The sequence below is a fragment of the Dermacentor variabilis genome, chromosome 4, assembly GCF_050947875.1.
Source record: "Dermacentor variabilis isolate Ectoservices chromosome 4, ASM5094787v1, whole genome shotgun sequence".
In the NCBI taxonomy this organism is placed as follows: Eukaryota; Metazoa; Arthropoda; class Arachnida; order Ixodida; family Ixodidae; genus Dermacentor; species Dermacentor variabilis.
Genome location: NC_134571.1, coordinates 77,137,784 through 77,159,467, shown reverse-complemented (window position 1 = coordinate 77,159,467; position 21,684 = coordinate 77,137,784). Strand labels below are relative to the sequence as shown.

General features: G+C 45.4%; 1 long non-coding RNA gene across 1 annotated transcript in view; it reads right to left on the bottom strand.

The window, feature by feature from the left end:
* LOC142577834 (uncharacterized) overlaps nt 1–13,119 on the bottom strand; it is a 118,564-nt gene extending 105,445 nt beyond the window's left edge. The window contains exon 1 of the long non-coding RNA XR_012827071.1: nt 13,026–13,119. This is a non-coding gene — a long non-coding RNA (uncharacterized LOC142577834). The remainder of the gene's footprint in view (nt 1–13,025) is intronic.
* Nucleotides 13,120–21,684: the final 8,565 nt, after the last annotated feature.

Sequence of the window (21,684 nt, the reverse complement as noted above, 5' to 3'; positions counted from 1 at the left end):
AGCAACTATAGGTGGCTCTTGCTCTATGTAGGCGCTCTTCATCCCCGTTAGCAGATGGAATATCATAAACGGCGACCTGTGTGACCTTAGTGAATGCGCCCAAAGGGAACTGTCAGATCTCTACAACGTATCCTGCCAATATGGCATGGTTTCCGAAGAATGAAAGACGAGCCGCTTGGTCCCTCTCCTAAACACGGCAAGTCTCCGCTTGAACTCATTTTATACCACCGAATAGCGCTTGCCAGCTGTGTGGGAAAGATAATGAAAAAAATGGTCCTTGCCCATTTGGAGTGGTACCCGGAACACAACACGTTCCCAAATGGCATGGCTGGTTTTCGTCGAGGTCGCTCATCAATGGACTGTGTTGTTGATCTCGCTACGTATGTCAAGCATCAAAAGTAAAAGATTATCTGGAGCTTTCTTGGATGTCAAGGGAGCATACGATAACATAACTCACGGGGCTATTGTCGATGTCTAGAGATGGTTGGCCTCTGGGGCAGAGTTTTTCAATGGATCTCTAATTACCTATTTATGAAAGCATTTTTGTGTGTACCGGCGATGGCCAAACCGCACTAAACTTCACCTTCCAAAGCGTTACACACAAGGCGGACTGCTGTGCCCCACCATATTTCATCTCACATTCAATGGTCTTGTTGAACTTCTGTCAGTGGCGAACCAAATATCAATGTACGCAGACGATATATGTGTATGGACGTCAGGTTTGACACGTCCTCAGATACGTGCAAGACTTCAAAACGCTGATACTCTGGAAGCTCTATACCTGCGCAACCAAAGTCTTGAAACCTCGTCAGACAAATCTACGCTGGTGGCATTCACTCGCAAACCAATGGCACCCTATGCTATATCTATAACTGGTTAGATTATTCTTTATGAGAAGCTTTGTCGCAGCAGTGCTTAACCAGAATAGACAATGCTGCACAAGCTTGATATGTAATCACGACACGCATCGATACGGCAGAGGAAGCGGCTATAGGGTTAATCATAGCAAAAGCAAGCGCATACCATATAATCAGCGATTCGCAAACGGCAGTATGCAACTTCGCGAACGACCGGATCTCACCTGAGGTACCAAACGCCATCAAAAACGGCAAAACAACAAGCGAATGAAGATTTGTCCGAATTCTATGGATATCAGCCCACACCTGCGGCTCAACGGGAGACGACAACCTTAATGCGGCGGAATACAACTTAGCTGGAAGACTCACTTTCCGAGCTGCGACGAACGTAAACCCCTCAACGGGGCCCTCCGACGTATTGGAATGGGAAGACAGAATGACCAAGTTAAACGACATCACAAACCATTACAAGATGCAAAGATGCACTTATTCACCACTCCATCCGCAACTCAACAGATCGCAAGCTGTCCAGTGGCGACAACCACAAACGAAATCATATAGGAGTCCGACGCTAATGCATACTATTTATCCAGAAATATACAAAACAGATAGATGCAAAGTGTGTGGCACCAGAGCCACGATAGAACATATGCTATGGGAATGCCCGGGACAAATACTCGATAATGAGAGCTAGACCTCCATCGACAGCCTCCGCGCACGACGGCCGCCCGCGCTGCTCAGCTCGAACCTTGAAGACCAACTATGGGCAGTTCAGCGGGCCAAGGAAGCCACCGGGAGACAAGAACTCTTGGCCGTAACCTCGGCGGGTGCCCCAGCCCAATAACTCGCCGGACGCGAATCATTCTGATACAAAATAAAGTTTTCTCACTTGCTCACTCACTCACTCACTCACTCACTCACTCACTCACAAATTTCTGGTATAATCATTGACAGAGATCTCTCACGGAGCCCGCACGTTACCTACTTGATACATCGCCTGACAGCAATTTCCCAGTTTTTCAAGTTTCTGGGCGGAAAGACTTGGGGAATGTCAGTGAATGCAATGTCTTTTTGAAATACAGCTTCGAAATATAGCTTGCCCGTATTGACCACACTCGCCGGACAAATCTTCGTGCTCTAGAGGCTATTCAAGCTCGAGCTTTCAGAGTTTGTCTTGGTTTGCCTAAATGCGCATCAACAGTGGCGAATATTACAATCGCCTGACATCAACGAATACAAACACACACTGTGATGGAAGTGCTGAGAGTACACGTTAGGCACTTTGCCCCTGCCCGTTCCGATCATCTTGCCCCAAAACGTAAATTATTGTAATGAAAAGCGTTATTATCCAGCACAAGGTGCGTGCCCAGGGCAAACTAAGAGAAGAAAATTGATATAGCCCCCCTACCTCTCCCCCTCTCCTCCGGGTCATGTCGCCGGGGTTTTACGAATTGTTAAGTTCAAATGTTGGCAGGTATGTACTTTGCAATTCTGTCGTTATACTCTTTCAAAATATTTTTGCCTAGCCCTGCCACCAGCAGAACCGCACGTCTTTGTGCTAATCGGGAAGGAAGAACACTCTGCTGAAGCAAAGAACTCAAGGAGTATATTATTCTTACTCCATTTCGGCACGTGTACTACCTAAACAAGCGTTTACTGCTGAAACACTTTATAACACTCGTCAAGCGTTACGAAGGTAGACTTGATATTAGTGCACTCAACTTTGTCTCAGTTATCCGTTGTGCTACTGTTCCTCATTGATCATGTTGTCTTACGACAGTAGCTCCTAGTTCCGTATTAGATTTGAGGTCTTGCTTCGAGAGCTACTTGAATTGATATTCCTGTAGAAATTAACTTTTACCCTTTCAGTATACTTCCAAGAACAATTCCACGAAAGATTACGCACGAATCGAACATAGAAAGTGAAGGGCACTTGATAAATGCACCTGACGCTCCTTTTCATGGCATCTGTACAACTTACATACACACCAGTCACTTATATTATAGCAAAATATGCCATAATGGACTTACCAGTGAGTGTCATTTTACTGCCCATCATCTTGCTTGCAACGACCACTATGATGTTGCAAGCAGTGCCCCTGCTTTTATATGTCCTTGGTCGCCAAAATGATATCAACGCCGTGAAAGACAAAAATTCTTCGCGTTTCTGGATTACTGTAGACAAATGATCAAAGCTCACCTCGTGACCGCTCTCCAGCGTTAGTTGTAATCATGCGAGCGGCACGCATTAGACCATTAGGCTTTTTTTTTTTCGTCTGCTGCTTTTTCGAGCGTTGCCTCAGCCAAAATGATGCTGCCGCAGGGACAGGGCTCCATATTTCCCGAAGCGTTACAGCAGCCTTTGCGATAACATATGTATTACTTAGGTGCGTAACAAGCCAACGTTACTTTGTTGCATCATTTGTCAAACTTGCATTGGCTGCGCTTCGGTGCACCAAATCTTTCAGCCGGGAGCCACTCAAAGGCTCTATGTTGGAAGGTTCCCCGATAACTTACCTAATGTGTCACACTCAGGCCATCCGTCTAGTAGAGAAGACAGGAGAAATTTGAATTTACGATGAAGCCATGTCTTCGCTGTGTGACTGATTGTACCGCGGAATTGGACCCCACAGTAAAGCAGCGACGGAAAACGAAAAAGTAGGGAGGCTTATAGCAAGCGCTGACCAAGTTCATTCATACCCTGCCTAAAATGAAATGTGAGACAAAAAGAAATTACGGCAGAACCCATTTCAAGATGACTGTGGAGGGTAATGCGACTAGCGTTCGAGCAATTTAGCCACACACCGTACTGCTGAAGTCACGTACATGAAATACCCGTATTGCTCATTCTAATACCTGCTCTACTCAAATTCTCAAGGGCTTCTCAATTGTGCAACCGACTTTGAAAGTAGCTCGTAGCATGGCGTTATTCTTTCAATTTTTCTCACTTGATCTTTTTATTTGTTTCTTCTTTCACCTTTTATTCCATTATCCCATTCCTCAGCAGAGGGCAACCATCCGGTAGTTGCACTGGCTTACTTCCCTGTTTTTCCTTCCGTTTCGTCCCTCTCTCTCCCTCTCTCTTTGGTTGGTTCGGCTATGTACGATATGCACTGTCGTCGCTATCAGTCGACATTGCTGAGGCACTCGCTTTCCAAAGTTGCCAATGATCATGACGGCGTCACAACTACTGTATGACGACGCAGTGCCGACGATGAAAAAGCGAAGGCGGATGTCGATGGAACGGGAAAAGCAGTGCGACGACGACGGTGTGACAATAAGATGGCAATTCTGAAATGAGGACGATGTTAAAAAGAAGACATCGTGACAATGCCGGTGTGTAGATAATGAGATGACGATGAATATGTGACATTCACGTGACGATGACACTATGACGACAACAAAATGTCAACGCTGGAATGAGTGCTATAGCACAAACACGACGGAATGACGACAATTATAGAACAATAGCTGCATGAGAGTGATTGCCTGATGATGAGGCAATGGCGACGCTGGCATGACAGCAGTGGCATAGTCCCGATTAGAGGATAAGATGATTATGGTAGAATGACAAAGCGTGAATGACGTAGTGGAATGACGTAGCCAGTATAATGACGATGGCATGACGACAACTGTGTGACGCAGATAGAATGATGACGGTAGCATGGCAAGAGTCGGGTGACAAAATTTGAGTGATGACGATGGAACGACCACAACCACATCACGATGACGTTATGACAACGAATTCATGACGACTGTATGGCGACAACGACGTGACAATGATGGCACGACAAGAGTGGGATAACAAAGCTGGAATCACAACAATATGACGAGTATGACGGCATCCCGGCCATGCGCACATACTGGGTCCATTATGAAAGTGTTGAGCATGATTTTATTATGACGCGACTATCCAAGGCAGTGCGGTAAAACCGGTCGGGAAATGTGGCGAAGATTCTGCCCTACACCTGTCCACATTTGCGGTACATGGGATAGTGAACGAGGATCTGCAAATGCGCAAGGTCTGCACGAAGCTTGTGCCGAAAGTGTTGACGGAAGATCAGAAAGAACTTCGAGTTTTGCCCTGTCAAGAATTGTAGAATTTGATTCAAAATAAGCCGGACTTTCTTAACTCTGTCGTAACCGAAGACGAATCCTGGTTGTTCGAGTATGACCCAGAATCGAAAAGGTAGAGCATCGAGTGGCACAAAAAACCATCCCCCCGCCCCAAGAAAACGCGAATGAGCAAGTGTCGCATCAAAACGATGCTCATTGTCTTCTTTGACGCCCGAGGAATCATCCACTTTTAGTTTGTACCGCATGGAGAAACTGTCAACTCAGCCTTTTACCTGGAGATGCTCCAGAGATTAAAATGCCGGGTCGCACGCGTGAGGGCTGACATCAAAGACCCAGTCAAGCTCCACCCTGACAATGCCTCCAGTCACACGTCCTTCATCGTTACCAACTTCCTGGCCCGGAGCAACGCACCAGTGGTCCCCCATCCCCTTTACAGTCCCGACTTGGCTCCGTGCGACTTTTGTTTTTGTTTCCCCGATTGAAGAGAACGCTCAAAGGAAAGCATTGGGGGACCATGGAAAACATCCAAAAGCCTGTTACAGCGTCCCTGGGAGACATTCGCACCGAGGACTTTCAGGGTGCCTTCCAGGCGTGGCAGACACGTCTCCGCAGTGTATTGATGCAGGGGGAGAGCATATGGAAGAATTTTAATCATTTGTGCAGGGCCGGTCGATAAATCTATTTTTCCCAGAAAATGCGAATTACTTTCATAATGGACCCTGTATCTAGTGATCCAAACCATTAGACAACTTCGGCCACATTGTCAGCGCAGAAACCGTGACGATGGTGACACGATGACAGTATATGACGAAGGAATGACAACGATGGAATTAGCACAGCGGCATCTCGATTATGAGCATGACGACAGGGGTATGACGGCTACAGTGTGACGATGATGGCGTGACGACAACAGCATGATGGGTTCGGATGACGAAGCTAGCGTGACGACGATAGAACGACAACGACAGTATCACGACGACGGTATGACAACGAATTCATGACGATGAAGCAACTACAGCGATGGCGTGATGACAATGGCACGACCAGAGTCGAATGGCGAAGCTGGAGTGACGGCGATGCAACTACCTCCATGGCATCACGATTATAGTATGACAGGCAACGCACGGTGACTGTATGACGATTATACCATGAAGACGACAACATGAGGAGAGTCAGAAGACACAGCTGGAATGGCAACGACGTAACGACTACGACGGCATCACGACAACGAATACATGCCTAGTGGCGAAGCTATCAGACAACCTAGGCCTTTTGTTCGGCATAAAAGGCGCAACGGCGACGGCAGGACGAGAGTTTCCACGACGGCATCATACCGCTCTAGCTCGAAGACATCTTGGACTTATGTGTTGACGCAGGCAGACGGACGGACGGACGGACGGACGGACGGACGGAGGGATGGATGGATGGATGGATGGATGGATGGATGGATGGATGGATGGATGGATGGATGGATGGATGGATGGATGGACGGACGGATTGATGGATGGAAGGATGGATGGATGGATGGATGGATGGATGGATGGATGGATGGATGGATGGATGGATGGATGGATGGATCGTACAATTGCTAATAGCAATTAAATACGAAGGGCAGATTTTAGCTGTACCATAAGCCTGCAGCCACTGAGAGCTCGGAAGCTCCCCACAGCTGACTCCGATTGTGAAACAGTGCTTCATTCTGCAATGGTTATGGTTGCAGACACTTGATCTTCTTAAATACATGGCCGAAATCATCCTGACAAATCGAAACGTTCTTGCTCTTTAATAAAAATAAGATTGTAACTGAGGAAAGTGATACGAATGGCGTTTGTGGATGCAAAAAGAAATTCGTAAATATAAAATGCATGTAAGGATATGTGTGGGAATAATCGAATCACAAATTATTTTTGCCTACCGCACCCGAGTTTCCACCCCTAGCGAGAACTCGGGTGTGGCAGAAGCAGCATGTGGTGGGCCCCATGCTGTGGGCAGTATGTTGGCGGCAGCATGTTTTTTTGTCCGAAGCTATGAATCTGGCAAAAATATGAAACCTACTATGGAACACGGAATCTGAGGGCGTGGAGGCGTCCTGAGTAAATTAGAGCCCATGCTAGCGTATATCATCACTTTTCAGGTCCTCAACAGCCATCGAACACACATAGTCATTAGGTTTCTTTAAAGAACCCTTCACCATGTTTGGAGATTGCAAAAAAGCAGCCGTGGTGCGTAGATGGCGTGGTGGCGAGCGTGTCTGCGAAGTACAAAATAGTTTCACGGCGCAAATCGAGTTAAATTAAATTATGGGGTTTTACGTGCCAAACCCATTTTCTGATTATGACGCACGCCGTAGTGGAGGACTCCGGAAATTTCGACCACCTGGGGTTCTTTACCGTTGGATTTCCCGCTAGTTGAATTTTCAAACCAGAGCCCACGCGCCCTTCCTCGCGATTGAGTTGCGCTTCCAGCTAGAGCATGAAGGCCGCACGCCCCAATGCCTCTACGTAACACGCACTGCCTGAAAGATCACCAATTGGCACGTGACTTCGGCGAATCGCCCGAGGAGAGCGTGCAATACAGTTACTTGGAATACCCCGCTCAGCAGAAAAAAAGAAAAACAAAGAAAAAGGAGGCGGAACTCGGCGACATGAACGTGACGTGACCTCTCGGCTCCGGTATGGGAGAAGGCGAGGAGGAACTGTGATTTGCGGCCTCTAGTCCAGGCAGAAGGGCGCTTACGCTGGCAGTAAAATGAGCCTCCCTGCAGCACAACGTGACATTGTATTTTTTCCTGCCTTTTATGAACCAATTTGCACAAGTCTTACGGTAGAACGCTCGCTAGACGACAACCTACACTTTGCAGTACAGAACCAATATGTTCGCTGGACCTTGCTGAGGGGAACTTATTCAGCAATATTTTCCCAACATTACATTTATTGATCAAATATCGCGTTCAGGTATGTTTAAAAAGCGGTTTTCCCGTGTTGGGGCCACCGCCTATTTTTGCTCCTTCAAAATGGGGGAGCCAATTTACTTCAATTTTATTCCAGGGTTTTACACCGATAACAGAAAAAGAACAGCTTGAAATCACTAACTTTACCTCATTTTCTATCTCATGACGGTCTCTATACGTTTAAATAAATTTCTGAGGGAAACAAGTGTCCCGTAGTCGTTTGTAGCACGAAGCTACAAACGGGTGGAAGCAAGTTTTCTTTTCATCAACCTTTCTTTACCTTGCAGGCTTCTGTAGAACGTATTGGCCAATTAGATATCTAGTAGCCATTTCGAATTCGATCTATCTTTTGTTCAAAAGACAGTTGGGGTTTTATTGTGTCTGATGAACTATATGTGCTTGCATCCCAACTTGGCAAGCTTCTACGCAACCTATTATATTTTGCCATGGTTTCATAAGTATTTACAACACTGCCGTGTCTTTTTCTATCCAACACCTAGACGCTCATAAAGTGAATTTGTACGCGGTGGACTCCTCCTCATGGGAAATCGAAGATTCAGCAGTGTCTAGTTAACTTTGAACATCTATTAGGCTGGCATCTCTGAAATTTCCAAGCTTAGTACCTATTGAGTCACCAGTTCAGGGTATTTTCCAACTCGTCACATAAGTTTTCCATGTTAAGCACCGTGCATTTTCTATCCCAGCTCACTTGTGAGTCTACAACATTTTTGGCGGCACAAGTCAGACTACTATCATTAGTCTCAACTTACGTGGGCATCTCTGTAGACTGTGAGCTTGAGCTTTAGGAATTTGTAGCATTACTGCAAGACCGACTGTCATTGGGAGTCGATCACTGAAAAATTATATAAATTGTACTTGAATATAAGCGGTCTCAGGAAAAGAGCAGGTATAAAGCACTTAACAAACCGAGGACGAAAAGAGAGAGCCCGACATCCGTGCTAACTTTCAACAAATAGCTTATTTGAAACCGAGGCAAAGTTATAATACATTGACGGCGTACATATATGCCATGGCAAATGCCCAGCACACCGCTCTATAACTGTTATATTGCCATACCAAGGCCGAATGTCAAGCCTTGGCAATGTACGAAAATACTATGCTCCTAATAGTTTATCAATGAGGCAAACGCTCATTGCTGCCCAAATCTACGTAAACCAAGATTTTTCTTATGTAATCAAAAATACGAGTCCATGGTTTAATTTTAGCGACTGGGAAAAAAACCCGACCGTAGAGAATAAGCTCAAGACGCCCGTACATAACTGCTGCCTAGAGAAAAGGACCTGACAGCCCAGCTGTAGCACTGCATGAAGACGGCGAAGACGAACAATAGTGATTTTTTACCACTTATATGTTTTTCGTGTTAGTGCCAGGACCTTGTGTGCAAATACAGAAGTATCTCAGAAACGAAATGTCCCCCGTGCTTCTCCACAACGTATTCTTTATTTTCCGATCTTGTTTATAATGGTCTGCAGCTGAGTGTTGACAGGTCGAAAAGCCAGGCCCAATCATATGGCGGCTTCTATTGTCCGGCGACCCCAAGTTACTGAAAAGGCGATGCGCCAGCTGACAGAGCCACTGATCCTTTTGTTATGGAAGCCTGAGGCGTGGCCACCCTTGGGCACTTACGTATGGTGCTGGAATGTTTTCCTTTTGCAACATTTTTCTGAGGACGTGCGTCATTGGACATAGTGGCCAAACGTGAGTTCATGGGAGATTAATCAACAACACAGACGATGAAATAATAAGTGGAAAGAAAAAGAGAGAGCATGAAAGCAAAAAGAGGAAAGTTAGGGAGGTCAAGAAACGAGTATCCGATTTGCTAGCCTTCACGGGGATTAGAGGGAATAGAAAGAGGAAAACATTGAACGAATGGGAGAGAAGAATCACTGCGTGCACACAGGATGATGCGTACAGTTATAAACGATGACTCAGGTTGAGCTACAAAAAAAACGGCATTAGCAGCCAATGAATGGCGTTCTGCGCCAGCTATGAACGCGGTCACGGTCCAAGGATTTTCGTCTCACTTGGATGTTCTGGAGTCTAGTCGGTTTGATGCCGTCGCTAAATAGATGCGCTGGACTTATTATTATATTAGCATCTGACACATAAAAAGCGCCTAAGAAGAGTTACGAGCTCGGGGTACATAATTTATTTTTGCTATAGAGTAACTCGTCATTGCTTTGACGTCTGCCCCTAAGGTATTATTAGCCATTCAAGTGAAAGGGTTAGTGTACTTAAATGTATTAACATATAGCGGGTTATTTTGTTTTTAATATACATTGTATTACTGTACTGACTTGAGTGATTTACCTGTGCGCCATCGTGAAACCTATAAAATATGCTATACTGTGAAATATCGACTATTCAAGCAAGTTCACTAGTATTACCTTAATTCGTGAACACTATAGCATCACCTGATGTTTTATTTGTGTCATTTAACAACTTTTTATTTATAGAAAAGCCGATAATCCAAAATTGGCTGACATTGCCCACTTTATTCACATAAATCAACGAGGAAGTACAAGTAAGGATTGCCACATCGTATACAACTTCCGCATTCAACCCAACATCTAGCCTAGACGTGAGTCCATATGGCGAAGACAGGAAGGCGGATTCTCGCAGGCGAAGAGGGCGGAAATTCAGCACGCGCCGGCACAGTGACCATTGTCAATTGCGCAATATGAAATACAGAAAGAACGCCGACAGTGTGTCATTTCCTGTGAGAGCGGTGCGCCAGCTGACAGTGCCACTGATCCTTCTGTATACAGCAGTGAAATCAGGCGACTGTAAAGAACTGAATACCTTATTCCCCATTCTGCAAACCTCTACCTCTACAGTTAGGCCCAAGCACAATCTTATTGCAGATAAAATATATTCATCAACTATAGCCAAAATGAAATACAAATAAAAGCCTTTGGTCGCATAGATCAATAATTCGGCTTTAAAATGTCTGTAACCTATTTTATTAAATGCAGTAAACCTACTGCAAGGCAACTGAGCAGCTAACTAATGCGAGATCATTTCTGCGTGCCATTTATGCACATGACTAGTAAAATGGGAGTCCAGACCGAGTAAAAGCTCTCTCATAAGCAACTACAAACAATCGGATCCCTCACTAGGTCGTCCCTCACGTCGAGTGCGACCTTTTCGACTTCGAAAGCAATGACGAAACATTTTGCGATGACGAAAAGTTTTCTTATTCTGCTGACGAACATCCGTTAGCTCATGCCTTGCCTAGAATGGTTGGGTCTATCAGTTTAAAAGGACTCAGAACTTCGATGCATATATAGCCCTAAGAATACAATCCCCAATCTCTATCCCATAGGGCGCGTTTTCTTTCCTGTGATTATTTCCCATCGGAATTCGGTTCAGCTGGTGAATTGTAGTCCATTTCTATGCGGTGAACTTTTGTTTCGAAACTTAAGTTTAAGGGGCGAAGTAACATTTTCGAACACTGCAGAGAATATTGAGACGCACAGGAGCAACGAGAGGTCGCTCGTGAGAATAAACCATAGAAATGATTGTGTCGCGGTATATTTATTCTTCATTACGGTTTTAGGTGAGAAAAGCAAAAACATAAAATATCGCGTCCCATAATGTTAATAAGCCATAATGTCATCCGTCGCCAGTCATCTGCCGCCGTAGCCCGGATGCCATGACGCTGCACGGCTGAGCTGGAGGTCGCAGGTTCGATCTCGGACACGGCGGCTGCGTTATGAATAGTGTGAAATGCAATAGACTCTCCTGTACTTATAATTCGGTGCACTTTAAAGAGCCTGAGGGGATCTAAATTAATCCGGAGTCTACGCGTGCCTCATAATGACATCATGGTTGTGCTATACGTAAAACCTCAGAACTTTATTTTAACCTGCCGTCAGTTAGCAGGCAAAACGAAAAATACGAGGATAAACAGCAGTGTGCCCTACTAGTTCATAACGCCCCACTGGTATGGTGCGAACCCTTTTTCTTTGTTCCGGTTGTGTGAAAAACCTGCCCCTCCTATTTCTTAAATTTCTGACCAAATAAAGCTACTATGTGCTATAAATTCTACACTTTACGAAAGTAAGTGCAAATGTGGTGCAAAATTTTTACGCCAACTGAACAGCAATAGACGCAAAAGTGGCGAGACCAGGCAAGCACACGATAACTTGCATTTCAAGGCAGGGGTGAACATTGTGGCCAGGAATTGAAAATTAAATTCTGGAGAATCCCGCAAGGTTAAAGAATTATTATGAAACGAAGAAGAAATGTAGCTTCGTGCTATATTCGGATCGACAATTTTTTTCACACCGACTTACAGAAAGCCACACAGAAATTAAGCTGGCGGAAAGAAATGCTTCTTTCCATTGAAATAACCTGATGTCTTCCTTCCTCGACACCAAATTATCAGCTGAATAAAATGCACTTATTATCACGCAAGGGCGATGAGAAAGAAGTTTAATCTTTTTTTTTTCTGCCATTGGAAGAAAACTTCTGAGATGTTCAGGCTCCCAGTGCCAATAAAACAACATAATTTAAAGGGCCGAAACTGCCGCTGCTAAAGCGTCCCGAATGTGTTAGGCTAAATGGCAAGGCTATTGTCGTTTCGACACTTTACTGGTTGAGTAGAACTTGTTGCTGGGCGAGTTGGTTCAGGTCTAATGGACACACTGTTGAGCTAACAGGCAAATAAAGGCTTAGAAGGGCAAGTAAGAAACGATAGATCGGGCGCTGAACTTCAAATGATTTTATTCTTACAGCAGCGCAGGGAGAATCAGCAAATGCGCATGCGTACATCAATGTTGTCAGGAGCTATAATAGTGACGTTTTTAAAAGTTGCACCTCGTTGTCAAACAGAAAAACAGACGTATCACTAATGCAACTCGTGCCGCTCTCTTACTAACGTTATCTTACTAACGTATCCCCACTCTTGCCAATTATCTTGATCTGACGCAGTAGTGGCTGGCATCTGTCAACCATGCAATGCGCAGGTAAACGCGCATTACCTTTGTTAATAATAGACAATGAACGCTCCCGGGCCCGGTCATTGACACATACTCCAGTTTGTCCCATGTATTCGTTAGACTTCTTGTTGTAAAGCACGCATAGGTTCTCATTGACCTTAAAGAGTCTATACATACAATGTCCCTTGTCTGTGAAGGTGCTTCTTGAAGACCGTCCCCATCGCTCGTCGGCTTACAAAGCTGTGAAGGCACTTTTGTCTTTCTCGAGGACGACTCGGTCTGTGTGAGCACCTTTGACTCGCTCCGACTGTCCACATGCGTGCGCTAGCTCGCCGCGGCTTTCTTCCCCTCTCCCCCTTTTCTCTATCTCATCTTTGTATTCCCTCTTTCCCGTCCCCTAGAGTAGGGCAGCCAACCAGACGCATTTTTGGTTAACATCCCTGATTTGTCTCTTTATTTCCTCTTCCTCCTCCGAAATGGAATGCTTGCATTTAGTCTCCCTAACTTACATTTTCTTGCGTTTCCATCTGGCGGCTGCTCAGAAAGTCGATAATATTTCCTGCAACCTTCGAGATGTAAGGCTGATGCTTTCTCGCAAGCTTAGAGGCCTCGTTTTGTCATTCTTCATGCGTGGCGTCGGTTCACCGGCAATGCAGTGCCACCTAAGCGTGAGTAGGAGAAAGAGGCAATCGATATCATTTGTAATCCTCGACAGGGGGCGCTACAATTCCCTTCAAATACAAAGACGAAGATGCTGTGACGTCCTTGCGGGGCACATTTCTCGGTGCTTAGAGAGAATAAGTTAGGGTGGCTTACTGGTCGAACAACGTTCCTAAAAACATTATATGGATCCTGAGGCTCCTATGCTAATGTCACGCCAGCACAGGCAAAACAGAGCCCGTAGACGTGACTTCTTAGTGTTGCGTACTTTCTTGAGTTCGAAATACCTCGTAGTAAAGTTCATGTTCAATATGCACTGATGTCAGCACGTTTACGTACACTGCGTTTAAAGTAGTTTTGATTTCCAATGAGGTGACCTTGGTGCACACAAACAAACAAAGCGTGAATGCAAAACTGTGGAACGTGAGGCAAGATTAACGGTGTGTGGTATATCCCTATTTGGCGCATACGAGCTGAAGGACAATTTTCACAAAATAGCATTCTTGAAGACTACGCAGGAAAACACGAAGCAAGCGCGTGAAATTTGACAAGGACGGGCGCACACTCGCAACTGAATTTATTGAAACGAAGCACACGAAATATATGTGCTCGCAGACCTTCCTACATGCACCATCTGATCAATCATGAACATACGTAAAAGCAACAAACAACGTGATAGTTAAAAATTACTTAATAGTTCTTGCACGTAAAACGCGTTTGATTCCGCCTGTTAGACATATACGTGCCTCATATACACTTACGTTTGCGATTCTAACACCGGAACAATATTATCATGGCTGAATACTATGCAGCCTTAAATTAGGTTACACAGCAGAGTATGGTCATCCTTTCAAGGAACGCGAAGGTTCGATCGCTTCTACTACAACTACATTAAATTAAGAAGCCTAAATGGCTAACGAGTGAAGGGCGAAATGTGGGGGTCCATCAGATGGTGGGAAACAAATTGAAATGGCACAGCTATGGCTCGATAGCAATGACCCCTTCAGACATTGATGCCAGGAAATCATACATGCTAGATTTTTCAGTTTTTTAGTGGCCTTTTTGGGATGAATGGATGGATGGATGGATGGATGGATGGATGGATGGATGGATGGATGGATGGATGGAAAACTTTATTTGGTCCTGCAAGTAGTGATAATTAACTGTTAGGCGGGCCGCTCCCACGTCGGGACCGGAAGGCCAAGCCTAACGGCGACGTCGTGAGCCTGCTGTACAGCGCAGAATTGTTCATGCAGGTCTGCAGACTGCGAAGTGCAGCCTCCCACCTGGAGGCGTCCTCGATCACCGAGTCTTCAATTCTTTCGCAAGACCGGAGCATGTGTTCGAGCGTGGCTAAATCACCACAGTTCTGGGAATAAGGCTCTGTATACGTCTTAGGATAAAACATGTTCAGCCTCCGTGGGCTTTCTGGGAGCGCCTTCCTCTAACCCCAGCAACAATAAAGTGCAGCGCTTCATGGAATGTCCAGATACGAACACCGCGGCATTGAGAAACTATGAACAATCTTGTGAGTAAGGTGCTTTTGCGTAACAACACAGCCTTTCTAGCGCGCACATGAGCGTGCTTTCATTGTCGCTGCAGATACATTCACAGGAAAATAAGACAAAAGTATAGAATAAGAATTCTTAATGAACATAAAAGGTGGGCCATGGGCTGCAGAGGACGCATTGAAAGAGCCAGGCCAGCTCGTTCTACTTATTGTATTTGTTTAATGTTAATAAAATGACGAAGGAAACTAACGTTAATGCAATGGATTAATTTTTAGTAATTTTTCAATTACTTTCGTCTGGAAGTAATTGGAGTAACCAATTACAATTTTTAAAGAAGTAACTTCTTTAAAAGCGGCTTCTTTTTTTTTCTCTGTAAGCTGTACAAGTGTGATGCTAACTGCGAGAGTAAATGATCCTGTACGCGTTTCGGAGCGCGTTATTCTCAGCTATGGCACCAATTTGCCAGGCCGGCAGTGACAACAGTACCTCCGAAGTGTACGCTGCTGTGGTACTCACACGCGGCACGCAGCCTCAACCAGGGGGTAACGCTTCGGGTCTCATTCGCAGATATTTTCGCAGACTATTCCTCAGAATGCGCTGCATGCAAAGCACGGTGTTCGCGTAATGCAAATGTCTAAGAGGACATGCTTTACTGATATAAACCATAATATCTTATTACTATATGTATCTCTGACATAATAACGCGAGGAGTATGAGAATTTTTTCCTGCAGATGGTAGCTAGAAACCTCGAAATTTTAAAATAATGTAAAGCTACTGCGTGATATCCAACGAAAAAAACTCGCCACACTTGCGAGATTGAAGAGAGCTGCGGGTCCTTTTTCGATGGGTCCCACACCAGCGCGGCGTGACCGTCGAGGAACGCGACGACGATCTTGCGGCAAGCGTCCACCAGCTACCAGCTGGCGACGTTCCTCTGGAGGGTTCCCATTTCCCTGGGTAGCGAGGATAGGCTGCTCACCGTCCGGCCCCGCCTTCCAGCAATCACCACGCGTCATATTTCGTGGCAGCATCCAGCGACGGTGCTGCGCTTGCGTTTCGCGTACGTGTGGATGGCAAGCGCGCATTTAACGCCCCGGCCTCGCCGCTACGGACAATTGTAACCGTGGTGCCGTGGAGAGCCGCGAACAATAAATAGCTCCTGCGATGCAGTACATTGGAGGCAGCGACTGAGGAACACTTGGAACAGCTGTCACTGTAAAATAATTTACACCCTTAAAATGAAGAAAGGTGTAAACGTGTCTATAATTCACACCCACAGGGTGTGAGTCCGTTTGTAGCAGCTAACAGAATACTCAGTTACTTTCAAAAAAGTGAGGTCTCGCTTCCCAGCTGTTGTACATGATCTTAAGAGTGTTGGTGTGAAGGGTCTGCTTAGCAAGACAGTCTCTTCTTTATTTATTTATTTATTTATTTATTTATTTATTTATTTATTTATTTATTACCCCGGTGTCGATTGTGTAAGCAGTTTCCTTCGTCCTAGTCTATCCTATAGTAAGAGAACTTCTTGCTGGGCAAGTTGGTATTGGTTCATTATAGCTATTTTAAGGCACCAAAAAACAACGCACAGCACACAAACTCTGTGGACAACGGGCGCTCTGTCCCGTTGTCCTCTCTTGTGTGATGTGTGTTGCTTTTTGGCGCCTCAAAACTAGGTATAACGAATCTATCCTATATATATCTGTCGTTTGCCTCTCACCCATAACGCTCTCCCCACTGCTGACCGCCGTTCAGCCGTCCACACCTGTAGCAGTACAGCGCAGGGATACGACCAGGCCCGGGCGAGGCGCGTCTCACCACAGGAATCAGGAGACGACGACGAAGGCGAGCATCATGATGACAGAAACGAGAATAAATGTTTGTATATTTCATGTACACGGAAGGGTGACTCTATCAGAGTAACGAGCACTGCTGCTCACAGTGGGGGCGTGGTGGGCTCTAATTAGGATCTCGCGCATAGCCGGGCGGAGAATTGCGAGGAAGGTTGGTTTCCGTCACATGGTTTGTCGTTGTCTGTCCAGGTAATTTCAGGGTTTGTTCATGGGTGCGAACTACCGCCGGGGTCAGACAGACCGCAAGGCTGCCCATCTCCAAGGATGACCAGGCAGAAAAGTGACGAACGTTTTCATAGAAAACAGCATTTAGCTCGACAAAGCAAAGTGAGCTGTAGCGTTGCCCGTACTTACGACGCTCAATTCCAGATCGATCATAATGGCGATCATCAGTAATTTTTTTCATTTTGTGGAAAATAACCCGTTAGTACAATTACTTTCATATGGAAAGCATGTCAGTGGTCATCTTAGCAGTGGATTTAAACCTCGACGAGCTACACATACCTCGCCTTTCAGAAATATCAACACAGGATTAAACTCAGCCGATGCTGGTTGCCGAGCCCCTTGATATAATAAAATAAATTATGGGGTTTTACATGCCAAAACCACTACCTGGTTATGAGGCACGTCGTAGGGAGGGACTCCGGAAATTCAGACGACATGGGGTTCTTTAACGTGCACCTGAATCTAAATACAGGAATGTTTTCGCATTTCGCCCCCATCGAAATGCGGCCGCCGTGACCGTGGTTCGATCCCACGACCTCGTGCTTAGCAGCCCAACCCCATAGTCACTAAACAAACCCGGCGGGTCCCCTTGATATCAAGACAAGCGATACCGAGGATGCTGAGCAGCCATGTGACATGGCAGCGTCTTGTGGATTGCGTTACGCTGTTTTAAAGATGAAAAGTGTTCGCGGCTGATGCCAATGTTAAGAAGACAAGGTACAACAAACTGGTGCCAGATGGTTTATATCCTCCATTTTTATTATTTTCTCTTTACATTACAACACATATGAAGAATGAGATGTATCAAGTCCCTTATCAACGCATCGCTCCTTAAATATATCCGAATTATAGGCCACTGGGTCTCTCTTATTGCCTTTTCTTATAGCGATAGCAATCATGTGGACGCTCGAGGCGCGTTTCCGACGTCGCCGTCGCCGTGATGTTCCGTATAAAGAGCAAGGGCGATAAAACAGGCGCCGCGCGTCGTATGCTGTATGTGCGAGTGAAAGCGTGTGAGGGCGAGTCCACGATGGCGTTCAATCTCGCGCGCGCAAGGGAGGAAAGCAAGAATTTAGAGTGCCATCTTTTATCGCGCGCAAGACAGCGACGGCCGGGTGGGAAGTGCACCCGCCTACCGCTTTACTCAGTAGGCGGCTGCGTGTGGCGCGGCCATGCGGACCCTATCTTCAAAGCGATCTGCGATGGGCAGTACGTCAAGTGCTGATAGCTTCATGTGCCCTGTGTTCTCGCGTATTAATTCGCGTTGAAGCGAAAGGCAGCACAATTTGCTCACTGCTGTTGCCACGCTTGCTCACTGCATAACTTTGACAGTGAGTGTGCGCGGTCATCGAGTGAGAATGTGTTCATGTTTGCTTATGCGCGTATGACACCATGCATGCTCAATAATTTAGTTGCAAAGTGAGTGTTTACAAGTTTATACGACCAATAAAACTGATATACTTGCTTCGTACAGCTGTGAACTGATTTCCTATCGCAATCCATGCTGCGCATTTCCGTCAGAACTGTGACATTTAAGTGCGGAGCACTTTACGGGCCCGGGAAGTCGCCCGTCCAATGTCGTTGGGAGTCACGCGCCCAGGCTGACACCCCAACTAGTCAAGAGAGCCCGCTCTGAATAGACCCTGCCAACAAAGAACCGGTCTTTCTCGCCATGGACGCCAAACAGTTGGCGTGGATCGAGCGACAGCGGGGGCTTGCTCGCGAAAGACAGCGACGCCGGAGGGCCGATTCGTCTGTGGGACAACGTGAAGCAGAAGCCAAGCGTCAACGAAGAAAGGAAAATCCCCAGCTTCGTCAGGCCTCACGCAGTCAAGGATCAACAACAGCGAAGGAAAGCGAATCCTGCGGTTAAAGCTCAGGAAGCTCAAGCGAAATGGCAGAAAAGGCAGGCTAAGCCTAATTCAGTTGAAGGTCAAATGCAAGCTGCATGCAAACGTAGGCAAGCGAATCCCGAACTTCAAGTTGGAGACACACAAGCGAAACGTCAGCGGAGAGCAGCTAACCCCCAGGTACGCCAACGCGAAGCGGGGGTAAGACGGCAGCAGCGGCAGCTACCATAGACCGACAGAGCGGAAGCCTGATTCAAGACATCTTTGATCGATCCGTTGGCGATAGTTGTGAGGTGCGCTATAGGCTGTGCTTCAATAACGCAAATAAACACAAATAAGCAAACATAAACACAAGGTACTCACAACAATCGCACAAGGGAAACACTGGCGAATCACTGCTCCGCTCTTCCAATAGCTTTGACGTTGAGCGGAACTGCATCCATTCTTTATCGGCACCTAGCATGAGGAAACGTGAAAATTTGCCCACAGCTTTGCCCATAGCTTTGCCCACATCTGCAAGCTAGCAGATATTTCAGAAACACAGCCGACGGGGGAAGACATATGTAGTTAAACTAGCTGTCTCTTCTAATGAATGAATGAATCAATCGATTGATGAATTCTGAAAATGATCTCTGCAACAGAATTGAGCCTTCGTAAGTACAAGCATACTTATGTGCGTGACTGGGAAGTTCATAGCAAATTGGGATCATTGTGTTGGCCCTAGAGAAGTGCCTAAACAAAACCAACAAAATGGCATAATTTTCAAGGAGCAGTTGGAGCGTTTCGGGAGCACCGGATAGTCTTCGTCGAGTGGCAAAAAGAATTAGGTGGTCAAGTGTGTCCAAAAACATCCAATTCAGTCGAACAGCATGAGCATAATGTTCTGCTCACGAGTTAAAGCCAAAAAACATGGTATACATAAACACTAACGAACTGTACAGACATGGGCATTGGCTTGATAAATAAAGGTTACTTATATAGAAACTTATTATTATTAATAAACTGATTTAAAAATACACTGAAACTAAAGAGCACTCACAGTTCATAGTTTTTACAGGTGACGGGAGGGGTGAAAGTACATTACATCTACGTAGCACGCCACAGGACTGATGAACAACAAATAACAAGCTGAAGCATAGGTGACAGCAATAGCCACTGTAGAGTATTGTAAATTTTTGTATTAGAGGGTCAACAAGGCTTAACACAAACCTAGAATGTAAGCCTTCAGTTTTTCCAAGGAAATGGTAAGGGGACAAGCACTTTTTCTTTGAAATAGCTGTGAAGGCAATGGGGGGCGGGGGGGGGGGGGCAGGTATTCATTTCAGGGTAAATGATGCAGGATCAATGAATGTTTTCAATACGTGGTCATAACCAAAACATGCCTGGGATCCTATACGTGGTACAGTTCTTTCCTTCACACTAAGTTCTCTCAATTCTGATATAAAAGGTTAAGGTTCCCATTGTGTGATTATAAGCTCATAACACTCGCCTGCGCAATCTTTGGTAAGTGTGTATCTAGATTTTTATTTCTAACGACGGCTGCCATATTGTGCATTTCAGGGCTTCGACAAAGGCGCCATCTCATGGTAGAAAAATGTACCGAAATTGCTTAAAATATAATTGATTGTTGCATAGATGACGATTACATCCTCATAAGGAACAAAATGCGAGTGTGAAATGATATCTGTCATCTGTATTTAAAACTTCGTTACTTAAAACATTTGAAACATTTGAAGAACATGCATTCTTGCCGAACAGCACGTTCCTGGCTGAAGTATTATGCAAAGCTGTGCAATGCAGCGGTGATGACAAGGCTGTCACCGAGCCCCCAGAAAAACATCAAATAATGTGCAGAAAGTGAGCGCAAGCATGACCTGAACGTGTTTTCTTAGCACCAATTCCCGCGGTATGCAAATTCATGAAGAAGCAAGCTTGACTGGAATATATATATAAACATATATAGAAAAACTTCTTTCGTAGTCGTCACCTTTAATGTTGGTTGGACAACCTACTATGCACAGCGAAATAATCGATGCCTAGATTGTACAAGAGATAGGATGAAGAGCTTTCGGACGCTCTCTCTTCGGTGCGTCTCTCCTATATTGATGCTGTATTAGTTCAATTCTGTTGAAGCAACTTACAAATTATGGCTGCAAGCGATGAATTACCAATACGTCTGTGATTCCGAGGCAATCATTTATCGCTACTGACGCTACAGTACAGTTGCAGTCGCATTTAGCGCTCGCAGCTGTGCGGAATTCAAGCACCTGTTAATAATGCAATTCAAATGTATTGGTCAAAAATCTCTTTTATAATAACGAGATATAAGCTAAAACTGGTGGAACAGAGAGACTTCACCAAACCACTCGTATAAATGCAAGCCTATATCCGCAAGGAACGGCATTCCCTGCAACTTAAATATGTTATTGATGAGTGTATCATCAACGCGTCCGAGCACCACGGTATAGTTATAAAGCTGGCCTGCTCGCATTTCAAAAGCCTATAGCAGCCATATGCCAGAAAGCTTATACTATATTACAAAGCCATTACATGCAGACAGCCAACGATATTGGTTGAAATCACAAAATTTTCTTGGCCCATTCAACCAGCTTGTGATTCTGCAGGAGAAACAATTTGTTTGCACTGCCATGCAAAAAGTACCATGCTTTTTGGGAAGTGACTTCAGAGATCGTAAAGAATATGTTAAGTCTTATCACGATGGATATGAAATGGATCTGC